General features: G+C 36.4%; 1 protein-coding gene across 3 annotated transcripts in view; it reads left to right on the forward strand.

Annotated features, from left to right (window-relative positions):
• The first annotated feature begins 2434 nt into the window (after nt 1-2434).
• The window catches only part of PLSCR4 (phospholipid scramblase 4), a 45056-nt gene continuing 34709 nt past the window's right edge, over nt 2435-12781 (forward strand). For 2 of the 3 annotated variants that reach the window (XM_012762404.3, XM_012762406.3), the window contains exon 1: nt 2702-3156. The gene's annotated coding sequence lies outside the window, so the exon portion shown is untranslated. Of the gene's footprint in view, nt 2680-2701; nt 3157-12781 lie in introns of those variants that run through there. The other variant, XM_012762403.3, reaches the window with a different exon arrangement.

Genomic DNA, 12781 nt, shown 5'->3' on the forward strand with positions numbered 1-12781 from the left:
ATAAAAAAATCAGAAAAATGTACACAGTCTTGGTGAGCTGTGAGACAATATAATGTAGTCTAGCATACACTTAATTGAATTGAATTCTCAGAAGGAAAAGAGGAGAAAGGAAACAGGGTAGTAACAATAAGAAATAATGGTTGAAAGATTTCAAAATCTGGTGAAAAATATGAACTTAAGTATTTGTGAAGTTCAGAGAACCCCAAGTAGAACAGATACAAACAAAACCAAACATCAGAGGCTAACTGCAGAAAACCAAAGATTAAAAAGTTATTCTTGGCCGGGCGTGGTGGCTCACGCCTGTAATCCTAGCACTCTGGGAGGCCGAGGCAGGCGGGTTGCTGGAGGTCAGGAGTTCGAAACCAGCCTGAGCGAGACCCTGTCTCTACTAAAAATAGAAAGAAATTAATTGACCAACTAAAAATTTATATACAAAAAATTAGCCGGGCATGGTGGCGCATGCCTGTGGTCCCAGTTACTTGGGAGGCTGAGGCAGGAGGATCGCTTGAGCCCAGGAGATTGAGGCTGCTGTGAGCTAGGCTGACACCACAGCACTCACTCTAGCCTGGGCAACAAAGTGAGACTCTGTCTCAAAAAAAAAAAGAAAAAAAAAAAAGTTATTCTTAAAACCAATAATATAAATCCTATCAGATGAAAATGGAAGTCAAAATTGTTGGGAGATAAAAGAAATATCTGTCCTCTGTACCCAGTAAAGATAACCTTTAAAAATCATAAAAAACAAAAATATTTTTGCACTAAAACAAAGATGAGTGAATTTGTCTCTAGCTGTTCTGCACTACAAGAAATAAATAGTAAAGGAAAGTCTAGCCTAAAGGGAAATGACAACAGATAAAATTTAGATCTACAGGGAAAAAAAAATGAGAACCACAGGAGATTGCCTGTATGTAGGTAAATATAAAAGGTGTCGTTTTTCTTCTTTTAGTCTCTATAAAAGACAACTGACTACTTAAGCAAAACTTATAACGTTTGGGTGTGTAGCTTATAATTTTTGTGTATGCATAGGATTGAAGAATGTAGACATAGTGTTGCAAATTTCTTAACTTCATATAATATTAACTCTAAGTAGACTGTAGTAACACAAGAATGACCAGAAAAAAACCTGTGCGGAGCAACAAAGAAAGTAAAATGGAATTAGTACAAAAAGTAATGAATTTGTCGTTCCTGGAAGTGTTCAGGTTGTAGGTCAGCAGATCGAGAATTTCAGAGGGACATAGGTTTAAATCCTTCTCCTTCCCCTCAAAACTTGTGATTTGGGGTACGTGACATACTTTAAATGTTTTGTTTTGTTTTGTTTAATCCCCCAAAGCAATGTGTTTCACAAGACATGCTTTGCTCTTGAGATTTTTGGCATCTTTCATGTGGCCATTGTGGATGTTTACATTCATAAGCTCAATTTCTTGGCCCCTTTCATGAATTTAAAACAATGGTAATAAGTACTATTATATTTTGCTGGAGTTTGGCAACCATTTCTTTGTTTTATGTTTTCAATAAAATACTATTTCTAAATTTGAGAAATGTTCCGTGCAATTATTGCTGAGAAAAACAATATGATTTTTGTTAGTATTCCTTTAGGAATACTAACAAATAACAGGAATACTAACAAATAATATGTACATAAAGGAAAATGGAAAATTCTAGAACTCCACTCCCACATGCCTTCCCCCATCCAACAGTCTCCCCCAGTGGAGGACTGCCAAGTACTCCTCAGAGCTCAATCAAATTTACTTCTGTCCACTTCTGATTCTTTGTAAAGTCAGAAGACATTGAGGTTCTCCCACTTCCAGTCAGTGTATTGTGCTTCTCCCGATGGGCCACGTTACTGAATCCCTTTTGTTTGAAAGAAGTATTTGTAACTCTTTAATACTTTAATTACTGTTAATAACAACCGTAATTAACAAATGTCATTTTTCTCCCAATGTCAGAAATCATAGGCACCCCTGCTCCCCCTTCCCTCTTTCCTGGTGTCTCTCCTACCCTCCCTCCAAGATCAGATTGGCCTCTTTCAGTCCCGTGGAAAAGAAAACAGAATTCCTTGGCCCCAAGCCTGAGCGTTTCCAGGCAGCACTGCATTGCCAAGGGCAGTTCTCCAAGCCAATGGTCTCGGAGTGGGAGCAAATACAAATTAAAAAGACTCTTGAGAAAGAGTTTTTTTTTCTTTCTTTCTTTCCTTTTTCTCTTTAAGCACAGCACTCCTCTATTAGCAAAGCTCCTTTTCCCAGGCTCTAGAACCTGCCCTCTCTGATGAGAGGCGACGGTGGGCTGGCTCTTGTCTTTCAGCTCCTATTGGAGCGGTGACAACTTGTATTCTTCTTTATTTCCCCCTCCCCCCTCAGTTTTTAGGTCTCAGCCCATTTCAGGGTGCTCCACCCCTGCAGGGAGCCCCGCAGCCCCCGTCGCGGGCGGGCTGCTACCCAGCCCGGGTGGGCGGGCTCCGAGGCTCGGGAGGCCCTTCGTGCAGAGGGAGTGTCTACACTAGCCGGGAACCCGCCCCTGGATCCTGCGCCTCCCTTTGCTTCCGCACGCTTACTCTGTTTTTAATTTGAAAAATCCTCCTCTTCCGTCTCCCTCCTCCGCCTCCTCTTCTTTCCCTTTTTCCCCTGCGGTAAAATTAGAGCCTGCGTCTGCGCCGCCGGTGCCCAGCGGTCCGCGGGGCGGGCGGTGAGTGGGGCCTGCGGGGCGGGCGGGCCAGGCTGCGGGGCGGGGGCGTGGTGTGGAGAGGCCCCAGCCTGCGGCACCTCTGACGCGGGGTGGAGGGCCGCGGGGTCCCGGGCTAGCGGCTCCCGGGCGCCGCATCCTCAGGTGGTTGCAGAAGTTTCGGGGTGCGAGCGCGCGCCCGCGGTGGAGACGCGGCAGGTTTTGTAGCGAGCTGTCTGCAGCCCTGGGGTAGTGGTCGTTGAGCGGTCCAGGACGTTAGGGTTCCCTGAGTCTTAACCTGGCGGCAGTGGCCCGGAATGAAGGCTCTCCGCTGGGGAGACTAACTTCTAACCCAGGCGACGCGAGCGCTCCGAGAGGCGGCTGCGCTTACTTCTCCCGAGCCCCGCGCGCCCCGTGACTGGCCCTGCCTCCCTGGGCTCCTCTTGGTTCTCTACCTGGCGTGACCTCGGCGCAGCTCGCACGGACTCAGGACACTGGCAGGTAATGAGGGTTTGTGAGGACGTCTCTACATGCTTGTTGGCCAGAGAGGGGTTGTAGCAGAGAAGCCATCTCTTGCATTGTCAATTTGGATAAATTCGGGTGATTTTGGGGGGGGGGTGTTGGCTTTATTTTACTTTATTTATTTTTTTTCCTGAAAATAAAACGTTCTTATTTCAAGACTTAGATTTTCTTTCATTTATGTTGTGGCCTTGTTTGTCTTCTCGGGCTTTACAATTTCGTTTTCACCTTTATATTGCACTTAAAACGAAGCCGCCAGAATAAATACACGTCAAGATATTATACACTAACGTTGATTTCCCAGCTGCTACCTACAAGGGGTATAGATCAATAATTTAAATTGCATTCTACTATAATAGGAATAGGTGGATAACCTCTGTTTGTCATCTGCTATTGAGGTGGTGAAACACTACCATGATTTCTATTAAATTTAAAAAAGACAATGCTCATCATCACACACGGTTGCGAATTGTATGTAGGCAGAACACATCACTTTATGCATGATGTGATTGTATACTTTGAATATTCATTCCAAACAACTGAAAAACTAATGGGAATAATAAATGCATTTAGCAGAGTGTCCAACTGTATTTTACTTAATTTATAGAAATCATTTGATGTTCTATATGTAAACTGCAAAATACAATAGTACAAAATAATCTTCAGTTTGGCATGAAATAACAGAAGTTTGAAAAGACCTATTTTAATAAAAGATATAAAATGTATATTTAGGAATCCAGTAAAATACATAACATTTTTGTAGGGAAATACATCATTTCACTAACATAATATGTTAATTAAATAGTATTTTAACCAAATATTTTTAAAGGGGACTGTTTAGCTCATGTGAACTAAAAAACACTTGGAAATAGCTAGGACATTTCAAATAAATATATATATTTATATATGTATATATGGAGAATTTAGCATATAATAAAAGGTATTATAAATCTATAGTGATTAAAAGACTGTGGGATAGCCCTATCAGGCATGTCAATGAAATTGCAGAGCAGATTTAAAAACAAAAAGAAAGTGAGCTTTTGTGATAAGGACACATTTTAAATTGGGGGTGAGGAAGAAATACCATCTAATTGATCGTACTTGGACAAAGAAGTATTTATTTGAGAAAGCTAGTACTAAAACTGAAACTTTTCCTTGTTCAATATACAATTGTTGTCTACATGGCATACTACTTTGAATATATGAAGCTTGAAAATATAATAAAGAAAACTTGAATGGGTATTTGTGCGCATGGCACATGGGAAAAGCATTTCTACACATAGTGCAAAAACCTAGACCCATTTAGGGACATAATTTTTATTAACATTTGCATCCAAAAGACAGATACAAACTGGGTACATTGTTAACAGAAAAAGAGATGATTTTGCCGGTATACCTAGAAATCTCACTAATGACCTTTAGAAATCAACAGTCCAGTTGAGGATAAAAAGAAACATAGCAACAGAAATGCAAATAATAAGCAGAGTGAAGACTCTTAGTCACACTGATTATCTGAAACAGTACAATTAAAGTAAGACATTAATTTTTGCCTGGTTTACTAATTTTGAGAGTCTGATAATTTTCAGTGTTGCTGATAATACAATAAGGGAAATATACTTTTACAGGCTTTCAGTGGAAAAGGTGATAGCTATTCAAATTTTCAAATACCCATTCACTTATTGGAATTTATCCTGCAAAATATGCTCCCAACTGTGCAAATAAAAATCTGTGTCAAAGATGTTCACAGGTTTATTTACAATATAAAAAATATACAAACAACTTTGTAACTATTGGTTGGGATTTGGAAACAACTTTATGACTATGGTACATCCAAAGGGGAAATAGTTTAAAACATTTGGTAGCTCTAAATGTTCTAACACGGAAATATGTCCAAAGAATATTAGAAGTTAAAACATAGAAACAAAGAACAAGTTGAAACTGTGTGTGTATACAGTAACATAATATTTTTGTAAATAAGTTGGACTATAGACTAAATTATATCGTTTTGAGTATTCGTGTTCTATGACATTTTTATAATGTATGCATGTTTTTAAAGAAACATAATATTGTTATAATGGGAAAATAATAAAGCTCCTGAGAGTGTTTGTGATTAGTAATTTATACAGATTACTTCCTTCTTGAATATATCACTTGTCATTTGATATAGAAGAAATATATTTCACAAAGCATTCCATATTGTTCTCTTCATTGTCTTTCTCTTTGAATGTTGTCTTTCAGCTGCTTCCTTAATAAACCTCTTCCTTTTTCTCCTTCCTCACTATTGATGATTATGATGTTTATTGTGGGCATAGAAGTTAAAAATTTTTCCTGAGGGATTTCACGCCAGTTAACTTTTTTATAAACAGAAAATACAAGAATGTTCATACTCCTTACATATTTCACCAGCATTGTACTAAAATTCACCTTCAGCACTCATCCTTCTGTATGACAGAGATTTGCTATTCTTTAGGAAGGAAAATATCTAAAATTGGTCTATAAAAAAATTTTAAAAACTGCATGGCAAAAATACAGTAAAACAAATGATAAATTTGGAAAAAATAATTTTAGCATAAAATAAAACTTAAATATATTAAAATCAATATAATTTTAAGACTTTAATCTCATATAAAGAACATGAAAAGAAAAGCTAACAACAACAACTACTACAACAAAAATGAACAAATGACCAAAGGGTAATTCACAGAACTAGAGATACAAATGACTTTCAAGTATATGATAAAAGTTCATCAACCTCTGTGTTATCTTAAGATATATAAAAAAAAAACCTAAAAAAATTTTACCTATCAGATTGGCAAAGACAAAAATTTTGATGAAACACCGTATTATAAATCTAATGTTTTTCTGTAATGTAGGAATTGATTCAAATTCTTTTAGTACAATTTGACAGTATCTTTAAAAAATGTACAAAACTTTGGTCCACCAGTTTTGCTTTCAGGAATTTAATACACAGGTGCACAAACAACAAAATGTAAGTTTATTTCAGCATGGTTTGTAATAGCATAACTTTAAAAACAATTTAAATTTTTATAGTTAAATAGTTAAATACATAATGGTGCAGCCATTAAAAAGAATAAGGTTGTACGAACTGAAACATAATCAACAGCACAACATTTTAAGAAACGAAAAAACAAGACACAGGAAAGTATATAGAAGACTGCCACTTATATTAAAAGGTATATATGTTAGTTTGTACATGCATAGGAAATCTCTTGGAAGACAAAAAAATAGAATACCTGTGGTTGCCTTTTGAGATAGGAAATGGAGATTGGAGTAGATGGAATCCTTTTTATTATATGCATTTTTGTACTTCTTGATTCCTTGAATTATTGTGTGCTTGTAGATAACATTTAAAATGTAAATGTATTTATAAATGTAAAGTCTCTTATCAAAATGACTTATAATCCACATGACATCCAGTTTTGCTACAATTTTTAATACTAAAAGACTAGCCAGGAAACAGCACAATAAGGCATTACTGGTAATCCTCCAAATATTATAGTTGGCATAGTAATATTTTCCTAAATGTATTATATAAACATCATGAGAATATTATTCTTCCTATATTTTTTGTTCTCCAAATAACTAAAACATTTCCCTCTTGAAAGCTAAAAAGGAGAGACCTGATATTTAAACATATTGACCTATAATATGTTTAATAAAAGTTATCTATGAACCGTGGCTATTGATTTGCTTCCATTTAATCTCATCTTTTATTTTAAATTAAAGCCAAATGACCAACCTCCAGGGTCTTAAACATTTGCTAAAAAGAAGGAAATATTCTACGATACACCTTTTCTTTTGAAGGAGTCATGGTGTGAATAAAATAAATATATTTATATAGGTTATAAAAACAACACTATAATATTTATAGATTTTTTCAACATTTTCATTTGTTGAAAATTAATCACTTAATTTTTTTGTAGAAATTACTTTATGGAAAGATATAATTAAATATATGTTACACATAGTTCTAATGAAGATTCTGTGTATCTATGGAACATTTCTACTACATATTTTATCGCATATTTTATCACATTGGGCCTAGGTTTATCTTCTTAGTGCAAGTCTAGAATTAGTTCCTCTAATTTCAACCCATGGAACAGCAACCTATTAAGTTGCCAAGGTGTGGACACAAATGACCGCATCCTTCACAGTCATTGAACTTTAGTCCACTTATATTGAGCCCACTCAATTATCCACTTCTTGGGTAATCAAGAAACCCATAAAACTAATCAATAGGATATACCACAAGAGCCAAGAAAGTTGAATTAAAATCTGTAAAGAGAATTGTACTTGGAAGGGTGTGCATAAACCGTTCATCTTTGATGAACATGTAAGTCCTTTTAATTATGGATTCACTGCAAGAGAGTAAAGTGTCAATTTTGTTTTTTTATTTGTTAAAAGATTCAAATTATAAAATCTATTATACATATATTGCAGAAAATTTAAAGAGGAAATATTGTTTATATTTGAGCATATTTTCTTCAAGTTTTTCATACTTTAAAAAAATATAACTATTATTATAATTATCCAGACTATATGTTTAACACTTCAATATACACATTTTATGATTTTTAGAAAACTATTTGTGGCCATATTTTTAAAGGAATATGAGTTTATCGTAATGTGAATCATTGTGCTAGATATCAATGTAGTGTACACTTACTGCAGTTTCAATTCTATATTCTTGCTATGGGAATGAGAATATATTGTTTAAAACAAAATCTTATACCACATATCTTGGATTTTTTTTGAATTTGGTGTTGAGGAAATTTACTTGATTGTATAAATGAGAATTGAGAAGAAATTTAGATAAGTATTATATTGGTAAATTGAAGATTTAATTGAGTTGGTTAAGTTTCTTATAGGAAGTGGATTTTTATTTGAATAAGGGAAAATGTCATAGATCTGCAATTGAATTTGTGTGTGTTTTGGGGAGGGCAAAGGACATGTTAAAATCACCTGAGAAATGACTTCTACTTTGCTCATCCATAAGAAGCAACTCCTATCTGTTTCAACTTTATCATGAGATTGCAGCAATTCAGACCAATCTTCAGGCACCTCTTGTAGTTCTAGTTCTCTTGCTGTTTCTATCACATCTGCAATTACTTCAACCACTGTAGTGTTGAACCCTTTCAAATGAACTTCTCTCAAACTCCAATTAATGTTGATATTTTGACTTCCTGCTATAAATCATGAATGTTCTTAATGGCATCTACAATGGTCAATCCTTTCTAGAAGGTTTTCAATCCTTTCTAGAAGGTTTTCCAGATTTATCAGAAGAATCACTCACATTCTTTGGCAACTATAGCCTTTCAAAATGTATTTCATTTAAGAAAGAAGACTTGAAAGTCAAAACTACTGCCTTGACCCATGGGCTGCAGAACAAATCTTGGGTTAGCAGGCATGAAAACAACATTAATCTTCTTGTACATTTCCATCAGAGCCCTTGGGTGGCCAGGCACATTGTCAGTGAGCATTAATATTTTGCAAGGGATCTTTTCCTGAGCAGTAGATCTTAACAGTGGGTTTAAGATATTCAGTAAACCATGCTTTAAAAATATGTGCTCTCATCCATCCTTTCTTGTTCCATTTATAGAGAGAGCACAAGCAGAGTAGATGTAGCATAATTCTGAAGGGTCCTAGGATTTTCGTATTGGCAAATACGCATTGGCTTCAACTTAAATTACCAGCTACATCAGCCACCAACAAGAGAGCCTGTCCTTCGAAGCCAGGTATCAACTTTTCCTCTCTAGTTGTGAAAGTCCTAGACATTATCTTCTTTCAATATAAGGCTATTTTGTCTACACTAAAAATCTGTGTAGCACAGCTGCTTTCATCAATGATCTTAGATTTTCTGGACAGTTTACTGCAGCTTTCATTCTCCACCTACAATACTGTGTTTTGATTAAAATGTTGCTGTTCACTGTATTTTCTGTAAGTGAGGAGAACCATCAGAAGCAGTTGAAGGATCAGGAAATGGGTCCTCTAGGGATGAGGCGAATTTGTGCCAGATAGCTTTTCACAAAGTTTCCTTCAGAGTCATCTTCATCATTAACAATGGATTTTGTCTTTTAAAAGTCTCTGATTTTATAAGATAACATGATTTCTGGTTCTATTATCAATGCTTGCTGTTCTAGTCCTTCAATAAACTAATCACACATTTTTATCACGTCATCTATAGGCACTTTTTCTACGATGTTAACAATGTTATCTTCATCATTCATTTGTGGCAGCACGCTGGTGCTGAAAAAGTTCTGGATTTTGGAGCATATCACATTTCCCATTTTAGATGCTCAATCTGTATAAGCATTTTATATGCCAGGGCTCAGCATGGCTATTTTAATCTTGCCTTATAGACGACCTTCTCAGTTTTGTTTACTTGTTTTGAAGATTAAATGACAGACCAATCGGGTTTTTTTTTTCTAAGAAAGTTTTGGGGCATAGCCAAGATCATGACAATAAGAAAAAAGTGGGCAGACAGTGGCAGAGGAGGGGTTTGTGAAGAGGGGCTTCAGTAGACTGAGAAGTTCCCACAGGAGAAGCAGGATTGAATAGAGAAAACAGAAAGGACTGATTCTTAAAAATGTTTTTCCTGAAAATGGTTCAATTGTCAATTAGGAACTTTTTGGATTTCATTTGAACTACCCATCACAGAAATATTTTTTTTCCTCTCTGAGAGGTTGGTTGATTATTCTGGGAGTAAAGCCTTTGGGAGCTTGCTCTAGTGGGGAGACAGTTCAGACCAAGGGGAGTGGGTCCATTAGTTGGGTGATGTAAAAGTGGACATTTTCCAGTTGCTTGATTACAATAGAGGCAGACATTTTAGAGTATAGTGTTCTTTAGTGTGGGACCCCTTGGTTTTGGCTTATAATATGTATAAGGAGTTCCTCTTGGTACCTGTAGATGTTGTAACTGTAAAGACATGCACCTGTTTGCACTTTGTAAGTAATTTCCCCACTGTGGCAGCTCTAAGTTACCATTGGTAAGGCTTATCTATTTGTCTAGAAAACCACAGGTTTTTGATCCTTAGTTCTTATGCATAAAATTAGCTGGAGTTCCAGCTGGAGGACATCTAGCCTCTCTGGCTCCAGATGAACACTGAATTCCCTGTCTTTTATTAACGATACCTACTTACTGAACCCAGCCTAATTTTTGTCTGATCCAGTCAGATACCTGAGGCCTCCCTCGAGTACCCAGTCCTGTTTCTCTCATGACTTCAGAATCCAATGTGAACCCAAAATGCTGGAGCTGAGAGTTCAAACCACAAGTTCATGGATCTCAAATCCACAAAAGGACTCACCCTTTACCCCAGGTGCTGTGAAAGAGCCATGGGAGCAGTGGGCACAGTAGGTAATTTCCACTTGTCTCTTGGTACTCTGCAGGATCACTGGAAGTCTACTTTGTATCTCACTTCTCATGCCAAATTGTTAAAAAAAAAACTTTAGAAAAATTAAATTTAGCACTTTATTTGAGCAAAGAGCAATTCATGAATCGCACTCATAACCAGGAGTTTCAGAGAGCTCCACCTGGCAACGTGTGCAGGCAGTATTTACAGACAAAAAAAGAAAAGTGACATACAGAAATAGTTTGATTGGTCACAGCTTGGCATTTCCTTATTTGGGCATGATATGAAGAGGCATTTGCCTTACATGAACATGGTCTGATCAGTTGGCAGCCTGTGATTGGGTGAAGCTCCCCAGGTGTGATGGCTGAGACTCAGCATTTGTTGCAAGAACATATTCTTTTGCTGGTGAGTGCATGTGGTGCTTGTTTTTCCATTCTTGGGATACTTCACTTAATAGAATGGGCTCCAGCTCTATCCAGAAAAATACAAGAGGTACTATATCACCATTGTTTCCTATAGCTGAATAGTACTCTATGTTATACATATACCACATTTTATTAATCCACTCATATATTGATGGGCACTTGGGTTGTTTCCACAACTTTGCAATTGTGAATTGTGCTGCTATAAACATTCAAGTGCAGATGTCTTTTTTATAGAGTGTCTTTTGTTCTTTGGGGTAGATGCCCAGTAATGGGATTGCTAGATCAAATGGTAGATCTGCTTGTATTGCTTTAAGGTATCTCCATATTGCTTTCCACAGAGGTTGCACTAGTTTGCAGTCCCACCAGCAGTGTATGAGTGTTCCTATCTCTTCGCAACCACACCAACATTTATTGTTTTGGGACTTTTTGATAAAGGCCATTCTCACTGGAGATAGGTAATATCTCATGGGAGGAGGGGATGGGTATATACATACATAATAAGATAATGAGTGCGATGCACGCCATCTGAGGGATGGTCACGCTTGAAGCTCTAACTCAGCGGGGGGGGGGGGGGCGGCAAGGGCAATATATGTAACCTAAACTTTTGCACCCCCTTAATATGCTGAAATAAAAAAAAAAAAAAGAACATATCCTTAAGTTAGATTGCAGCTTGTTTACATACTAAGTTAGGTTATAGTTTCCTACTTACAGAGGCACCTTTAGGCCAAATTTAATTTAATTTAAGAGATTATTATTTATATTATGTATAAATATGTTGTTTCATTTTTAAGTAGTTGAAGAATTTCCTGTTATCTTTCAGTTAATAATTCCTAGCTTATTACATTACAGAGAACAAACTTTGTATGACTTTGTCCTTTGTAATATTCTAAGGTTTGTTTTATGACCCAGAATGTGGTCTGTTTGGGTGAAGGTTCTGTATGTTGAAAGAATGGTTACTTTGATGTTGTTGGGTTGCATGTTCTACAAATGTCAATGTTGGCTGATGATGCTTCCTAGTTCTTCTGTTATCATTGCTAGTTTTCCCTCTACTGGTTCTGTAGATGCCAAGAGAGCAAGTGTCAGAGTTACCAGTGATAATTGTAGACTTGTCTATTTCTTATTTCAATTCTGTCAGTTTTTGTTTTGTTTATTTTGAAGCTCCATTGTGAGGAGCAATCACATTTAGGATTGCTATGTCTTGTTGGTAAATTGTTTCTTGTACTTTTATGGGATATCCTTTCTTATCTCTAGTGATTTTCTTTGCTCTATTAATATAACCACTTTAGCGTTGTTTTCTCTTTTAAACCTTACTGAGATACAATTCACATACCATAAAATTCACCCACCTAAAGTATAGAGTTCATTGATCTTTAGTGTATGTATAGAGTTGTACAGCTGTCACCAAAATCTATTATTAGAACATTTAAATAATTCCAAGAAGCAACCCGTGCCCAATAATAGTCATTCCTCATCTCCTTGTAACCACAAATCTACATTGCCTTATAAATACACCTATTATGGATAGTTCATTTAAATGGAATCATACACCCCATGGATTCTTTTTTGTGACTGACTTCTTTCAATTAGTGTAAGGTTTCAAGGTTCATGCAGGATACAGCATGTATCAATACTATTAATAAATTACTTTGTATAACTGAATCATATTTCATTGTAGGGATGTGTCACGTTTTAAAATTTATCTGCTCCTCAATTAATGGACATTTGGGTTGTTTCCACTTTTTGGCTCTTATTAGTATGCTGTTTTGAACATGTTTTTATGGAAGCATTGTTTTCTATTTTTCTGGGGTTTATA

This window comes from Microcebus murinus, chromosome 1 (genome assembly GCF_040939455.1).
Source record: "Microcebus murinus isolate Inina chromosome 1, M.murinus_Inina_mat1.0, whole genome shotgun sequence".
NCBI lineage: Eukaryota > Metazoa > Chordata > Mammalia > Primates > Cheirogaleidae > Microcebus > Microcebus murinus.